A 17,764-nucleotide genomic window follows, 5' to 3' on the forward strand; every position below is an offset into this window, starting at 1 on the left:
CCCTTCGAATGTGTTTTTGTAAATAAGCGCCCCTATTCCAATAAGCGCCCCCATTCTTATTAGCGCTCCCATTCTTATAAGCACCCCTATTCTAATAAGTGCCCCTATTGTGGATAACTGGCCCTACTGAAGTCACTGACGTCAACTAGATAAACTCCTGACCGTTCACCGTACAGTTCATGTATATATTTACTGTTAAAATGAAGAATTATTTTAAAAGTAACTGAACTTTTAACAATTTCTAACTGTTACAGTTCCTGTTATTATAAGATACATTTGGTTGTTTCTCAAAAAATCAAATAAGCGCCCTGTCCCGAATAAGCGCCCTGTCTCGAATAAGCGCCCTCCCTTGAGGTGCCAAAAGTAAATAAGCGCCTCGGGCGCTAAATTGAATCATTACGGTACTTGAACAGATTCCCATCGCCGACCATTCTCGTCCCCAGAGGCCGCGATCCTTCTGGTCAGCACCCGGGATCGAGACCTCTGGCCGCTTCCGGTTCAGATCCGATTACGATTGGCGTTGCTCAAACAATAGAATTGAGACCGGAAGAGAAATTTCAGTCAACATGGCGGAAAGAACTTCGACGTAGCGTATTCGCTGTAAAGCGTCTGTTTGCCGACCTTGTAACGTAAATATTATCCCGAAGACGCATCTGTTGGCTTTATTTGGTTCCAAAGCAACCAACGAAGGAATCATGTGAGATTGAGAAAACATTTCTGCCTCAACAATTGCTTTCGAAGCTGGTTTCCCTCCCGAATGTGCTGAACTCTGTGAACTTGTAACGCGTGAAGCAGAAGTATTTCAGGAGTTTATTATGATTGCTGTCCATTCGAAAGCTCAGCAAGAATCAGTATAAATCTGATCGAAGAAAGGCAAATCGAATCGTTAGAAGACAGCCTAGCCTCAACTTCTTCGCCAAATTCAGGAAGAGAGAAAAAAAGAATGGTATATATTTTATAATTTTCTTACTTTATAAGCAGACAGTAGTTAATCGCTTCAAAAAAATTAGATGCAGCAAGTATTGTTGATTTATTCACTGCGAGGAAAAGAGCTGATATTTTTTTTCTTCACATTTTATTTATCACTTTTAAATGGCCTATGTACATGATTTGTTAACAGCTGAAATTACTATCAGACAGACTGGTTTGTTTACAGCCAGATGATAACAGAATTAGTGGAGATCTAAGAACTTAAGTATAAAATAATTAAGGCAATGATGATTTAAAATGACAACAAAATAAGTGGAGATCTAAGAGCCAAAGTACAATATTATTTAACACTGTAACAGAGATTATTAAAAAACATAGTTATAATTGTTTAAAAGAGAAAGGAGCTGATCATAATATGTCTGCCACAGGTATGCCATGTAATGTTATGAAAATAGCCTGTTAAATTATTGTTGTTTTTCTGTTGATACAATTCAAAACTCAAATTGGCTGTTATACCTGTGTGAGACAGTTTGGACAAAATGCAAGTGTGTCAGTTTTGTACCTCCCCTTTACATAATTTGTTGTTTTGCTTTGCTCAGCCATTGCAATGTTAGTGGATTTTATATCCATGCCACCAGCATTGCATAGGACTTGCAAATTTTACTTATTCTGCAGCCACACAGTGATCACATGTATATTTATTAGTTAGTTACAGCAAGGCGCCCAAATGTGTGACCACTTTTAATTTATTCACATTCTTTCGTGCAGATTTAATCCAATCAGAAGTCAACTGCAAGCTATCCACGGCTTTTGATTGGATTAAATCTGCACGAAAGAATGTGAATAAATTAAAAGTGGTCACACTTTTGGGCGCCTTGCTATAATAGCCCAGATGCCCTTGAGTTCACCTCTGGAGTTTGTACATATAATATATGTAGCATTGAAAACAGAATTATTGTGAACATTATTGGCATGTGACCTTCAGCATACTTTAGGGGAGGTTGAGAAAAAAATAGTCTTTCATTCAGGAAAAATGGATGAACCGTTCAAGCAGAGACACATGCTGTGGTCTCCAAAAAGTTTTCCCTCCAAAAACTTACCTCCATCCTGACCACAATTCCTGCAATCTTGTGGTAATGTAAAGACAAATAAACATGAATGACATGCAGTTTTGGGTGTCCAAGTTAATGTTTTTAATTCTTCTTCTTTTAGAGCATGTTATACCTTCAGTTTCACTTCATGTCAGTTTTAACTTCATGTCAGTTTTAATAATGTTGATCTTGATTTACCAATAAAACCATTTGTACTATTTGATCACCTGTGCTCTCATGGTATGCTGATTTAATGTGACATTACAAAAGAATCATCTTGAATGTGTGACCAGGGAGTTTCTGCAAATAATTTAAAGCGCACCCCCCCCCCCCTTCTACAAAAATTTTCCCGTACACAACTGCATGTTACTATATGGCATGCTGATACCTAACAGCTAAACAAGGATAAATGAGATGTCCATTGCATGGGTGCCACTTTTCATCCTCTTCTCACATAACATTACCCCGGTACTTGGCAGTGCACATGCATGACTCAGGGTTTGTCAAACCAGGGTTTGTTTTACTTTTCTTTCATATACTAGTAATTTAATTATTGATTGTGTACTAAAATTATGCAGCCAACTGAACTGAGATAAATCAACATCCTCTATCATTTACACCAGCAGTGAGCATAACCTGTGTTGTGTCTGACATTTGCAGATTGCAGACAAAGAGAATATATCATGTTACCATTTCCATAAACAGGCTAACCAAAGTGCTATTAAGGCTAACCAGAGTAAATAGTAGGCTAACCGTAGTGTGAAGTAGGCGAACCAGGGTGAAAGTCTGCAGTCCGCAAATGTCAGACACCGCAACCTATGCACCTTACACAATAGACCATTTTACAGTTGTCTGCTCAGTGATCTGGCCTTTGAATGGAAGTGAGGCTGGAGGTCACCTTGTTTTGATACAGACCTCACTGCTTTTGACATGTAAATCAAGTTGTTCTGAACAAGTTTGCATTTACATGAAAAAGCAAAGAGGTTTGTAACAATGCAAGGTCACCTCCAGCCTCACTACCAATCAAAGGCCAGGTCACTTGGCATGCAACTGTAAAATGGACTCAAGAGAGGATAATCCTCTCTTGATGGACTATTATACCAGCTGTAGCCATACAAGTAAGAGCAGGAGTGAATATGCTTCAGCAGTCCCTCTTGAAAATTGCCTCCAAAACTAAATTTAAGAACTAAAAGTTATCAACATTGCTCTGCATGGAGAGTAATTGCAGCTCCACTGTTTTACAAGTCCCACACTTCAAGCATATGGTTTACCTGCTTTCATAATTTTCATGAGTTTGTATGGTGGATGCCTGAAGGAGTAACAACAGCTCACACTGTATAAATGAAGCTACTTCTTGTTTATGTAGGACCATTATATTAACAAGCAGAGGCCACAGTTCATTGTAAACATGAACAAGGTTGTCATTTTTAATTTTTTTGTAAAAAGCTGTGAGGGATTTAAAGTTCAGTTCAGTATAGCTTTGTATAGTGTGAGCCCCAAATTGATCACTTTCTTGGATGATGGGATGTACATATAGCTAGTATACTGGGGAAAATAAATGATCTCTGTGTGTAGACTAAAATTGCCAGCATGCACATTATGTGTAACAAAATAGGAGTTCAAAACATATTTATACCTGGCACATAACATATTATTGGTGGGACTGAATTTAATAATCAAACCTACTGCATTTTTTTTTCAAGTTTGGTTGCCGAGTCAATGCCATTTAATAATAACCATGCCCAACAATTTGCATGAATTTGCCACTTTGAATTAAACTTCCTAAATATCTCACAACTTCAAACTTGGAAGTTGGAATCACACATTTATCAGCTGAATCCTTGACATAATTATGCTGGAATGGATAATAAAGACAAAAGACGCATACAATAACATTTTCTGCATTTTATTTAGCCGTTTAACTTTCTGTGGTTCACTCTCAATCGACTGGAGAAAAACCTAGCTAAAGTAAGCTTACTGATTTCATAAACAATAAAATTGCTACATAAAAACTGCATGCTTACCAATCGATTGCGAGATAAACTTCATCCACAACAATCCCTCGTGCCTTGTGCTTAAAAGCGTTTTTTTTTTCTTATGGTAGTCAGTCAACAAAACATCGATTATGCATCATCTGCCATCATCTCTTGTGCAGACGTAAAGTGCTGATAATTTTGTGATCGCAAATAGGTACATTTAACGGTAAAATAACTGCCACAGTAGACCTTCTCGCGGACGATCTTCCATATATTCAGTACCGGAGGAAAAACTTGATAAATCAATGATTTGCCATCGCTAACACATCTTTGCTCTTGACCGCTAACTGTTTCAAAGGCCTTCAAAGCTCCATAAGGAGCCGGCCCAGGAGGGAGCGGTAAACTTAGGCCTGGGCACCAGTGGGCGAATAAGGGCAAACAAATCCGAGGTGTCTGGCAATCGTGACGTCACGAGTCTGCTGGCCCGGGAAGTTTAAACTCAGGCAAACAAATGGCTTCCCCATGAGTGTTTTAAGCGGTTGTAATCAAACAGATCATAACAAAAAGCATGAAAGGATCGTTGGTATGCTGAATCCTATATACGAGAAAGCCTTTTTAGTTCAAACTTGGCTAAAACACAAAACCAGGAAGAAATTAAAACAAAAAAGTTCGTGATCGATCGATAGAGATCGCGATCAAAATGTTACGATGTTGCGCTATTTCAAGGCCGATATCTTTCAAACCCAAAGATGCACACCACGGAGAGAACGATATGAGGTTGAAAAAATATAAAACTTTAAATAACCGAAAACATTAAATCGTTAAAAAGCTTTGTTAAAATGATCAGTGACTTAAATCGCAGCTCACCAGCCACGGGTACTGGCTGCGTAGTTTGCGAGATTGCCGCGAAAAAGCAAATGAAGAAATAGGCACAAAAATGATGAAAGCGCTTCTAATGCAGACCCATTAGCCAAAACACGGCTTGTTAAGTCTACATTTGCTGCTGTGATTTGCTGAGTATTTCTAAAAAATCCTTACAATAATCTAAAAAAAGTAAATCTACCGTACTCGGCGAGGAAAATTATTGCGGGAGGCTGACGCGAGCTTCCCTCGAAAACAAATATATATATGATTTACAAAAAGACATCGATCGACTTTATAAAGAGACGTAGGAAGTTTTCACAAGATCAGGAAGAACCTAAAAGATCCAATATGTTGACCTGGTAAGTGATTTAACCAATAAAACTTTTTTATAAGATATAGTATCCATAGCATGCATGTAGGAGATCGATAAGCCACCATACTCGTTTAAGCTGGTGTAGCCGTATAGTTAACGGCAAAATTGCTTCTAGAGCCAATTTTTCAGAAAGCAGCTTCAGAAATAGAAGCACCATTTGCAATTCTTAAAGGCTATTGACACATGGACATGGTTTTAGACCAAAATTCGTCCTGTTTATTAAAAATTGTTCTCAAGCTGTTTCCTCGGGCGTCCGCACCGTTCAGTTCATCTCGGCTTCAAACTTCAAATTTATCTTTTGACTGAAATGACAAGTCTAATACGGATATATTGAAGGCCGGCCCTAAATAATTGAACAAGATTTAGGCAAACCTTGGTTTAATTTGAATATTTTACAGCAAACCCATCTAGAAGGTGCATAACAGCAGAGGTAGAAGACAGAATTAGCTGCTTGTCAGAATACTTGGATGTAAACACATCTATATGTATTTTGGGTATTTTGGTCATTCCACAGCCATACTTGAGACTTTGTTAGGATTTGACTCACTTTGTAACTTCTTTCATTCTTTGGCAATCAAAAATTCTTGTAATGCAGATTTATCATGCCTTTGCCCTTTCCAACTACATACTACAATAAAAATGTGCATGTTTTCATCATTTTTTATGCACATTTGTTTATACCATCAATATGCTATTCCCCAGGCATTATTGTAATGCAAACTAATTCAAAGAAGGATAGCCATAAAAAAGGCAAACTAGTCAACCAACTGAAAAAAACTTCAGCATCCACACTGACAATGATGCTAAGGTTAGTGGGGTACAATTAAATTTTGTATCGTTTTCATTGCTATTAATAGAATTTTATACTCAAACAAACCCACAAATCCCAGGGGTGTCTCATGGAGTGGGTGGAAGGTGCTCATTCTACCATGCCCCCCTACCAAAAAAATAAAATAATGATAAGTACCGGTAATAGTAATTGGACTGTGGGAGGCACGGTGGCCTAATGGTTAGTGCGTCGGACTCCGGATCGAGTGGTCCGGGTCCGAGACCTGGCCGGGGCACTGCGTTGTGTTCTTAGGTAAGACACTTTACTCTCATAGTGCCTCTCTCCACCCAGGTGTATAAATGGGTACCGGCAAATTTACTGCTGGGGGGTAACCCTGCGATGGACTAGCATCCCATCCAGGGGGGAATAGAAATACTCCTACCTGCTTAATGCTACAGGAACCGGGATAAGCTCTGGCCTGAGCCACTTGGCTCAACAGCAGGCTTTTTATAGTAATCGGACTGAGTGGTTTACAATTCAAGGATTAATCAGGCAAGTTATTTCAAAATGTAATTGATGCGTGAATGGCAAAGGTGTCCAATTTTATTATTGGTATCCAATCTTAAGTTGTTCAAATTGGATAGCTGTAATTGGACACCCACGTGATCACCGATTATGCAACAAATAGGCACAGGAAGAACCAATCAAAATCAAGAATATTGTTATAGATACGATAATAATAATAATAATAATAATTTTAGGGAAATAAAAATCTTTGTTCTCAGCCAACCCTTTCCCTTCATTGAAAATCTTTCTGTCCCTTGTATGTGTAATTGCCCACAAACACAATAATATTTCATTAAAGGGAAAACAAGCCCAGGGAAGAAAATGGCAGAAACTTTGCAAACTCAGAAAAAGAGACAAAAACGTTGCAGTCAAACTGGAAAGAGTAATTCTTAAATAAATACAGTTTTCACAATGACATTTCAGCCCCTGGGGCATTTGACCATGCAACTGGCCCACATAGTGCGGAATTTGATCAGACACTTTGAAAAAAGTCAAATGCCCAGGGGTTTGTGGGGGGGGGGGGGGGCATGCTCTCCACTTGAAATTGACTAATTGACTGATACATAAATGCAAAATAATGCCTTTTGTGACAACATACCACCCAGGGGTTAAAAATTTTAAACAACTACTGATGCAACATTGGAGCCTCATCCAAAATCAGCCAGTGCTGAAAACAATTTACAAAACACCTCTGATTATATCATACAAAAGAGGTAAATTGCTCAAAGCCATACTCGTCCGAGCAAAACTTTAAAGGCTTGTGCGTCGCTAACGTAAAACCACAATAGGGGAGCCTGTGTAGGCCTGTCAATGCCTTTTTCAAATGTTTTAGAAAGAAGAAAGGCAAAGGAAACAAATGTTGCAAATTCTGTTATATATTTTTTAATTAGAAAAATGCTCTAATCCATGAATGTCATAGATAGTGGTAATATATTTAAATGTTTAACAATACATCTTGGAAGGGAGTGATCTCCTGGAGCAACAGATCACAAGAGGGAGAAATTATATTGCTCAGGTGGTAAACCTGTGATCTAGCTTTGAATATAATTTGAAAAAAAAAACCAGAAACTTTACTCCATAATTATTTTCATATTTACTTTCAAGACATAATTGACAAGCATTTAAATACGTAATATCAAATTATCTGAGCTTCTCCAGCAAGCATTGTTGATGTACCGGATGAAGATGTTGAGGTTGATAAGAAATGTATCAGGGAAATGTGGTTGCCAGTTGATTCTCCCTTGCTTTTTATCTGTGATGAAAACAAATCTTGGGAACGTCCCCCAAGAATGTCTTGTCCTGTAGGAAGAGCAGAAAAAGGTTAGAAGGTTATTGCAAAATATAGTCGAAGCTAGGTCTCATGATGTAAATTAATGCAATGTAAATTTGTCCTAAGATTTGTGAAAAACATTAATTAAAACATTTAATTTGGGTGAAAACATTAATTTTTGGTCTATTACCTTACATTGAAGGAAGTGTACAATGTGCAATAGAAGGATGCACAAACATTTGTGGGACTAATTCAAAAACATTAATTAAGGACCCTGCAAGGAATGTATTTAGTCAAGACCACATTATCTTTTATGAGCAACAATGACATGGAAAAGTTTAAGGTGTGCAACATTCATCAGTTGCAACACAGATCACCACCGCCAAACAAATTGACAAATACAGTAACTACGAAGCCAAAGAAATTTTCATGTCCATTTTTAAATTTGGTGACAATGAAGTCGATCACCAGGTCAGTACCTGGCCAAATAAAACTTCAGACAAAATATTTAACTTTAATATAAGAGGGTCTAACATAGGGTTTGCAATTCCCGCTTCCCGCCACCATTTTTTCCTCTTTCCCGCCATCCCGCTCGCTTCGGACGCGTCATCCCGATCCCGCCGCATTAAAATGTTTTTCCCCGACTGTTCCCAAGTTATCGTATTACAGTAGATCTTTACAGTTGCCTTGGTCAATGATTACGATAGACAGGAGTAGCTAGTTCACTTTGGTAAATCTATGGTTTACCTACTTTACCCTGAGTTGGCGTTCATTCGTTGATCTTTAATGATGCTCTGTCGTTTCTCTGAAGTATCGATGTTATTTCTTTTTCTCTGGCTGATGACCTGTTGTTGTAGTAGCTGTCCTTCCTGTCATGTTGCATTTCCATTTAACTTGGAGGGAATGCAACTAGGCTATGACGATCCACTTCGCCATTTTGATTTTTGACAGCAAGAAACTTGCAGTTGCCTAATATGGTTAGTGCGCTGGACTCTAAATCGAGCAGTCCGGGTTCAAGCCCTGGCCAGTTGCTGATCATTTAATTATCGTCTATATCTGCTGGAAACGTGATTTTAATGGATTTTATAGAAAAAATTGACATGTTTGTGACAGGTCTTAATCAAAAATTAGACGGTGGTCGGACCGCAAATTGATTTTGCTGATAAGGATCAAAAATTCACACACACGCTGATAATGACGAAAAACTAGACTGTATAGCGATCTATAGCATCCCGTTTCCCGCCCGAAAAAGACAAGAATTCCCGCGTCTCACCACGAAAATAACCAACTTCCCGCCTCCCGCCGACCTCTTACAATCCCGCATCCCGCCTTTAAATTTCCTTTCATCCCGCATCCCGCCAGCGAAAACAGGCCCATCCCGCATCCCGCCAAACCTATGTTAGACCCTCATATAACTCAAGCAGTTACTTGGAATTTGCAAGCTTAGCACAACAGTCAAAATAAGTAATTCAGAGGCTCATTAAAATCATTGAATAGTTCCAAGTAAAAATGAGTAGCCTGTGACCCGTTATTTAATCATAATGTTCTTGTTTTTTGTAAGTTTTTACAAAACAGTTTGAGCACTAGATCATCAAGACGATCAAAGATCGACCTCCAAATGGACTGATCATTTTTAATGTTGATTCTACGGAGCTATCTTTAAGTACAATGTTTTCTTGTGTGTATAACCTTTTCTAAGACCAAGTTTTACCTTCCTTCACGTTACCGATCACAGAAAAAAAGGAATTTTACCGTGCGAATAACTAAAATCTACCACCAGAATTTTCACTTGCAAGGCTCGGCCCAAAATGCTTTGAAAAGCAGTTTTTGCATTATTTAACGGTAAAAATTAAACTCCACCTACCTCTGAAGAAAGAACGAAAACAGCTACATGTGTTGACCGAAACACAACACCATTTGAAGCTGGAATGAGTAGAAATACAGCTTGAACCAGTGTTATCTTACATTGGCGACGCCGCCATTTTCGACAATTTTTTAGCGTTTTCACGCTTCGATGGCCGTGACGTCACGATTGCCCAAGACCTCGGGACAACCGAGCTGACGAGTTTACCGCTCCCTCCTGAGCCGGCCAGAGGTCTCGATCCCGGGTGCTGACCAGAAGGATCGCGGCCTCTGGGGACGAGAATGATCGCCGACCGACCCATTTTTTTGAAATGTAAAAAAAAAACCAGATTCACTAGTCAAATAGGCAAGTACTTTAATTTACAAGCACACGATCTTGTTTTATTATTTAACAACAATTGGTATGATGTGATGTTCTTGTCTTTAAATTAATAAACATAAATTGGATGGGAACTCAATAAACTTTATTCTATTCTATTCTATTCTATTCTATTCTATTCTATTGTATTGTATTCTATTCTATTCTATTCTATTCTATTCTATTCTATTCTATTCTATTCTATTCTATTCTATTCTCTATACTAACAATCGTTAATGCCAAGGGCATTAACGATTGTTCCAACATTCTCAGCGAGATCGACTGAAACAAAATCTTTCGATTCTGCATCTCCTGGCATAGTCTTTGCTGGCCCACTCGGTCGACTTTTGGGCTAACCTGCAATCAGGCCCTCTTCTTTGCCGCTGCGGGAGGACAGAGAAAAAAGACTAAGAGCAAGTACTAAAATTCACCACTTGTGACAAGCTCAATCTATTTTTGTAAATAAAAAAGAAATGTAATTTATGTCACGTAATGTTTTTGTCGCAAACTACACGTTTTGCTACTTTCTACAAATAGCCGTGTGTTCTGCTGGTACATATTTTGAGCCGGACTGCAGTTTAAAACTATTTTTCATCTAGCAAGAACTGTGTCGATTTCCATTCCTGCACAGTTGGCCGTCAAAGTCGCATATCACAAAGCGTAGAATCTTTGCACAGCATGTATTGAAAATATTTTAGATTTGGTTAGTAAGGGCCTGTTTACAAGCATGTAGGGTAACCCTAGTGCTAGGGTTACCCAAGCAGGAGGGTTACCCTAGCGCTCCCACATTTCTCCTTTTTTGTCTCGTGTCGCATGACGTTGTCATGACGACACGAGAATATTCTACAGGGAGATAAGGCGCATTCCATGCGTGTTTGCTTTCTGAGGCCGCCGAATTTTCCCGCCATGTCAACATTTTTCCCGCCTTGTCAACATTTGCTTTGTGAGGCCGCGGAATTTTCCCGCCATGTCAACATTTGCTTTGTGATCTGAGGCCGCCGGAATTTCGTATCAAAGAACAGATAATGTTTCTTAACAAAGGTCGCAACTAACGCGCTGGTTTATCAAACTGTAGATTAGGAGTATTTATTGTAAGGGCTTATTATGTGAAAATACGGGCACGCTTTACTGTTCTTAAAATGTATTTTTTTTTTTACGTTTATTGCTGTAGTTAGTTCACAGTCCTATATGGGTCTTCTGATCGGTGTATCAAGCGCAACAGATTCGGTGCACTCCCACGATGATATTAAGCGTTGACCTTTTCTGTTAATAAACGACACACAATGCACTTGCAGCAAACGAGCAAATTATTAGTGGTCCAACAGGCAATATAAATGGAACAGAAATAAGGCCCCTTTTAGCTGGCGACATTGCCTATCCACTAACGAACTGGCTAGTAAAACCCTACCCGGACAGAGGACGCTTAGCCTGCAGAACAGGCGGTTTATTTTGCGGGTCGAAGCGCGAAGTGCGAGTTTTTATTTTTATTTATTTTTTTTAAGTGCGAGTTTTCAATAACCCCGCAAAAAATAAACCGCCTGTTCTGCAGGCTAGAGGACGCCTGACTCAGGAGCAGAGAAAGTTAAATCTAAAGTTCGGTGAGCTACGATCTGTAGCATTTGGCATGTTGAAAGTACGATGAAGAATTGCGTTGAAAAAGGTTGAACAAAAAACGAGCATCCTAAAATAGACTATGATTGCTACGTGAGTTTTGCCACAACTTTAGTATTAAAAGAGGTGACAACGATAACAACGATTCAACAACAGAAGATAATCGATAGATAAAGACAATTATTTTGATGCTAAATCTTTAAAAATGTCAACTGTGGCATTTTTTTGTTTCATTTGCCTGCTCTGGGCGCCACGGAACATTTCAGCCGATCGTTCAAATCTTGCGTTGTGCTGTTCCATACTTTTTTCCGACATTTCAATAAAAGAGCTCTGCCAGTCTGGAGTCGTACTTTTTTGCCTTTCTTTTCTCAGGCGGTTCTGATTCATCGAGAGAAACATTTTCACTTTCGATTTGCGAACCCTCGTTTACACTCGGCTGCTAAGGTAAAGGTAGAACTCATTGCCATTTTAATAATCGTCCATAGGAATCGGCCATTTTAGAGGGATCGATGATGTCGCGGTGTCCCATCACCACAACAAAGATGTCGAAATAGGGGAAGCCTTCTTTAATTTTCTGAATTCCATCTTCTCCAGTCGAGCGAGATTGCTGCTTTATTTTCGAGTCAGGCCATCCCAATAAAATGTTTCGTTTCCCATCGCCCGACCGACCCATTTTTTCGAAAAGTAAAAAAAAAAAAAAAAATTCCAGATTCCCTAGTCAAAGAAGCAAGTACTTCAATATACAAGCACACAATCTTGTTTTATTAACAACGATTGGTACATGATGTCTTTGTCTTTAATAAACATCGATACTACGTTATTTAAAGACTGTTTAATAAGGAATAACGAACGAAAAGACCACGTTTCCGAGTTGACTTTGTAATCAGGCTTTCTTAATTAGCAGCCCGGCCTTTTCTGGAACCCAGAACCCTTCAAGTGTTCCTTCTTTTTTTTTTTTTTTTTTGCCCGACCGACCGACCCACCATCACAAGAGACGGGGCGATGGGAAACGAAACATTTTATTGGGATGGCCTGACACCGAAAATAAAACGAACGACTTTGTCACACAACGATTTTGTCACACAGTTGGACTGCATATATTTTTTGGTTCAAAATTATTTTTATCCGATTCAGAATAACTTCGGGCAGATTTGAATTCGACATCAGTCTTGACTTGACTGAGAAAATGGAGCACATGCATTACTGTCTCGGAATCCCAAAAATGCGGGAAACAATTTTATCAGTGAACTTGTTTCATCTTATATAATTAATTGTCGTTGACCCCTGGTGTAGGTGAAAAAAACAACAAACAATTACATTTATTAGGCAAGCGCTTAGAAATGCCTTTCAACCGTATGCGAATGAGAGCAGAGTGCGAAAAAGCACGACCAGCGCTTCGCCGTGATGTTTTTAAAAAGACGTCATGCAAACTCAGAAAACTGTTCAAGCTGTCACGATTTGTATTTGATATTTCGGCGGCCGCCGTAAGATGGAACCTCTGCTTCAGTTGTGTATATATTAATCCAGGCAGGAATGTATAAGGAAAGTTATTGGAAACCAAGGAATATTTTTCTTCTTTGAAAAGCCAGAAAATCAACTGCTGCTAACCAATTAATGAATGAGCTCTCGCAATCGGCAGTAAAAAATAAAAACAATCTTGCTGTTCTTGTGCCTCTGGTAAATCATTTTCACTAGCAATTATTTTAAAACCAAAAGACATAAAAAATAAACATGACTCGAACTTGACTCGGGCTCGAACTTGACTCGTGCTACGAACAAACTCCACCCCTTCAAACTTGGAACATGGACGTGTTTTATACGCAACAGACGATAACAAAAATTCAATTCCTCTCCGGTGCCTTCCCTTTACTTTAAAGGAGAAGTTCACTCCAGAATGGCCATTTATTTTCTTTACGCCAATAAAAAGTTTATACAAAGATACGTTATCCACCATAATTTCAGCCTCCAACGTGCGCTATAACCCTACGAAATCTTTCTTTGAAGTAGCCCAAAACTTGACAACTGAACGCCGCCATCTTGGAGCTGGTAATGTATGCGTGACGTCAAAGAGCTCAGCCTGAAGTTTGGCGGGGAAATTTAAATACTCGAAACTCCTTATTTCTTTGTATTGGCTTTTGTTTGTCAAAATGCCTGTTTGTGTAGCACCATTTTGCTCACACAAAGCTCCAAGAAATACAAAAAGAGGTGTTTATTTTCACCGTCTTCCGATATTTAAAAGAACAATTGCTCAAAAGCGGACAAAAATATTTGTGTGTTCCGAAAACTGTGTGGAAGACTGCTTCAAAGTAGATCAGAGATGCAGTCTCCTGCGTGGAAATACCCACAAAAGATAGAAAAAGCCAGACGCAATATAAACCATTTTTAAGAAATCTCCTTCTGTAACTCCCTTCAAACGACATGCAAGCGAAAGGAGGCGAAAGAATAAGGAAAGAATGGAGGTAAGTCATTTTGCTTACCGTGTTTTCTCAAATCAAACACCTCCGGCGTTTATTTCAAACTTGGCGGGGTCCGGTGTTTATTAACGAAGTGCAATTTTCTGTAATTTTTTCAGTCCCGAGAACCACGATTTTTCTCGTCGTCCCGGCCGACAAAATGCTCTTGGGTCTCCGAGGATGACTTTTACCAAAGTAACAGTATTGCATACGGCACGTGCATGTTGCAATCAAGATTTGTTACAAACCGAACTGCAGAACATAAACAACCAATGAGTCCATAAACGGCAATGTCGCCAACGTCCTCCGCAGTTATAAACGTTCACTGTTATAAACAACACGAACGCGAACATTGCTGTTTCATTTTGTTTACAGCATCCATCCTAGTTATTTTACGCCGGACGTTTCCTTGAACATTATAAAAAAAATTACCAAAGAAGCAAACCGTACCAGTTTGTCGTAGCAGTGCTATTTAAGAGAATATATTTACTTGTTTGCTCGACCGCAAATAAACGCCGGGACCTCGATCAAACGTCCCCGGCGTTTATTTAAAAGTTAGCATTTTTGACCCGACGTTTATTAATACGAAGCCGGAGTTTAATCGGTGACCCGTGTTTAATCGAGCAAATACGACGACGGCAAATAATTACAGCATGAACAAAAATTGACTTAAATTGGCAAGAACACTTCTCAGAAAAGAAATAACAAAACGGGCTAAGTTGTTAAAAATTTTGGATGCAATGACTGGGTTGTACATGTAAATAAATATAGAAGAAGAAAAAGATACAAACAAGTAATAAGTTAAGTTAAAATTTTGCTTGATATAAAATGAAATAATTCAAACATTTCTAGCTCAGTCAGTCAACTACAAAAATGACGTAAAGTTCACTTTGGGAGTTGCGATTTTTTATTTCGGATCAAGAAGAGTTTTTCTGGTTGATTAAAAGTCCTCCCTGAAATCGACTAAAAAGTGAAATAACATAAACGCATAATTTTTGGTATTGCGTCTGGCTCTTTCTTTTTTGTGTGTGGGTATTTTCACGTAGGAGACTGTATCTGTGATCTTCAAAGCAGTCTCCCGTATAGCTTTCGGAACACACAAATATTTGTGTTCGCTTTGGCAGTAATTTTTCGTCCCTACCCATTCTTATTGAGTAATTTTTCTTTTAGATATTGAAAGACGGCGGAAAATTTTTTGTATCTCATTTGTATTTTGACAAACAAACGCCACTACAAAGAAACAAGGAGTTTCGACTATTAAAATTTTCCCGCTAAACTTCAGGCTGAGCTCTTTGACGTCACGCATACATTAACAGGCTCCAAAATGGCGGCGTTCAGTTGTCGAGTTTTGGGCTACTTCAAAGAAAGATTTCGTAGGGTTATAGCGCACGTTGGAGGCTGAAATTTTGGTGAATAACATATCTTTGTATAAACTTTTTATTGGCGTAAAGAAAATAAATGGCCATTCTGGAGTGAACTTCTCCTTTAAATCAGGCGACTGTGATCAGCAACCAAATTTTTATTCGAACATTCCCTGAACATTGACCCGTCCTTATATTATTAATAAGATGGATGCATTATTGAAATTGACTAATGCATTCAAATTTCAAAATAATCAATTCATTAATGTACTCTAGGGGGTACGCTTCTCTTGGCACGACTGTAAAAACAATAGCAATTTGCAAACGCTTGCCTTTGCTTTTCTCCATCTTGCTCCATCTTGACAAACAGGGCAAACCAGGTCATGTCAAGAATATGTCATATTAAAAATGGCAGAGAAAGCTCATCCTAACCTGCTCGGATCCTGAATCCTGGCTCGGATCCTAGCTCGGATCCAAGCTCGGATCCTAGCTCGGGTCCTGGCTCGGATCCTGGCTTTATTGTTAGTTTATCTCGGAAACAGGTACAAAATGCTAACTGACTTGGTTTCAGTTCACTATAGGCGCGTTTACACGACTGAAAATTTTGGGTACGGACCCGTCCAAAAATTGGTCCGAACCTCACCACTTTTGTAGAGAAACAGTCAAATCAAAACGGGGCCATAGGCGCCTATGGCCCCGTTTTGATTTGACTGTTTCTCTACAAAAGTGGTGAAGTCCGGACCAATTTTTGGACGGGTCCGTACCCAATCTTCTCGCTCGTGTAAACGCGCCTTATATTATCCCGTTGTTATTAATGATGCAATTCTCATTGCAGGAAATTAGCTGCGTTTCTTACTACTGTAGAAAAAAAATAGTAATAAGTTTTTGTATGATATCTATTTCTGTAAAAAGTTTGAACTGATTAAAGCGTGCTGAAGATTATTAGCCATTAGTAGAAACTCAGCTGTGTTCTATTGGAAATCTGCGAATCTGATTGGTTCTCCCACTGACTTCTATTTAACAAATAGATTCCATTTTGCCGTGCGTCTGTTCAGTAATAGATCACAGATGACGTCAAAATGTGGTATGAACAGAGAAGTGGCCCACGAGGCGCTAGCCGAGTGGGTCACTGATGTTCATACCATATTTTGACGTCTTCTGTGATCTATTACTGAACAGACCCACGGCAAAATGAAATCTATTTGTTTTATATAATAACACAAGACTTCAGCACACTTCTGTGTGAGCAATGCTACCGTACCGATGAGCTAAGTTGTTTTGATTTCACTATTAAGTTTTCGTTAACACGAAGCATTGTTAATCCAATTGAATAAACAGAAAAATGGTCAATTGAAAGTCAATACTGAAAAACTAACCTTTATTACGATTTGGAAAGTTGTTCAAATCTGTAAGCATTAACCGAAGCGTTCAACCGCAATTTCTTTTTTCCCCGTGGCGTCGTCCAACTGTACAACACCGGTCAAACTTTCATACAGATTTCGGATAATTTCTCGAATAATTCGCTGTCTTCTTCAAGCTTGTTTTGCCCAGTTAAATGCTTCGAAAGGTGAACGATGCTTGGCGTATTGTTTCTCACTAAAGGTTTGTAATTAAGCTGAACTTTTTTGCTTTGTTGTGGCCCCGCAAGTTTGAAAAACTTTGCCGACAACTCTGATTTGGACTATGAACTCTGATCACGCGCGCGAGTCACACCACCGCGTGACGTCATCCATGTGTCTGTACTCTGATAGATCATAAGTAAGAACCAGGGCGGGAGAAGGCTGGGCGATGAAACGAGCGCGTCCGAGCAAAAAGGTGTGATGCAGCAGACTGGGTTCTACTGTCCAAGTCGATCCAAGATGGCGGATATTATAGTCTCGAACAGCCCATCCTGGACCGAAGGAGTTGTTTATTTTTGACGATACTCATAACCTGTTTGATCTCAATTAGTCTGAACCGGAACCTTCTTCTTCTGCTGTAAGTGGAAAAGACAGTTTTTTTCTTCAAACGTACATACGCAGTCTTTTCTTTTAGCGTTAGAGAGGTTTATAGAAGACAAGCGAAGAAAGGAAGCCGTCACTAACACGTATTGAAATGTGACAAAGAAACAGATGACTTAAACGAGTTTTTTGTTTCAATTGCTTAGCTGTTTGAGTGTTTTAATTTACGTACCCCGAGGCGGAACAAAAACGTTCGCTCTATAGAAATAGAAAAGCTTAAATAATTGATTCTCTGAAATATAAAAAGATATTTCGAAAAGGAAACCACCATTATTCTT

At 39.0% G+C, this 17,764-nt stretch overlaps 1 long non-coding RNA gene across 1 annotated transcript; it reads right to left on the reverse strand.

The window, feature by feature from the left end:
• Positions 1-7,481: 7,481 nt before the first annotated feature.
• LOC144631978 (uncharacterized) lies at positions 7,482-9,911 on the reverse strand. Its single transcript, XR_013566832.1, has 2 exons — positions 9,705-9,911; positions 7,482-7,869 (listed from the first exon to the last, which is right to left on the reverse strand). It is a non-coding gene; the product is annotated as an uncharacterized LOC144631978 (long non-coding RNA).
• Positions 9,912-17,764: the final 7,853 nt, after the last annotated feature.

This window comes from Oculina patagonica, chromosome 12, assembly GCF_052425735.1.
Source record: "Oculina patagonica isolate OP01 chromosome 12, crgOcupat, whole genome shotgun sequence".
Lineage (NCBI taxonomy): Eukaryota > Metazoa > Cnidaria > Anthozoa > Scleractinia > Oculinidae > Oculina > Oculina patagonica.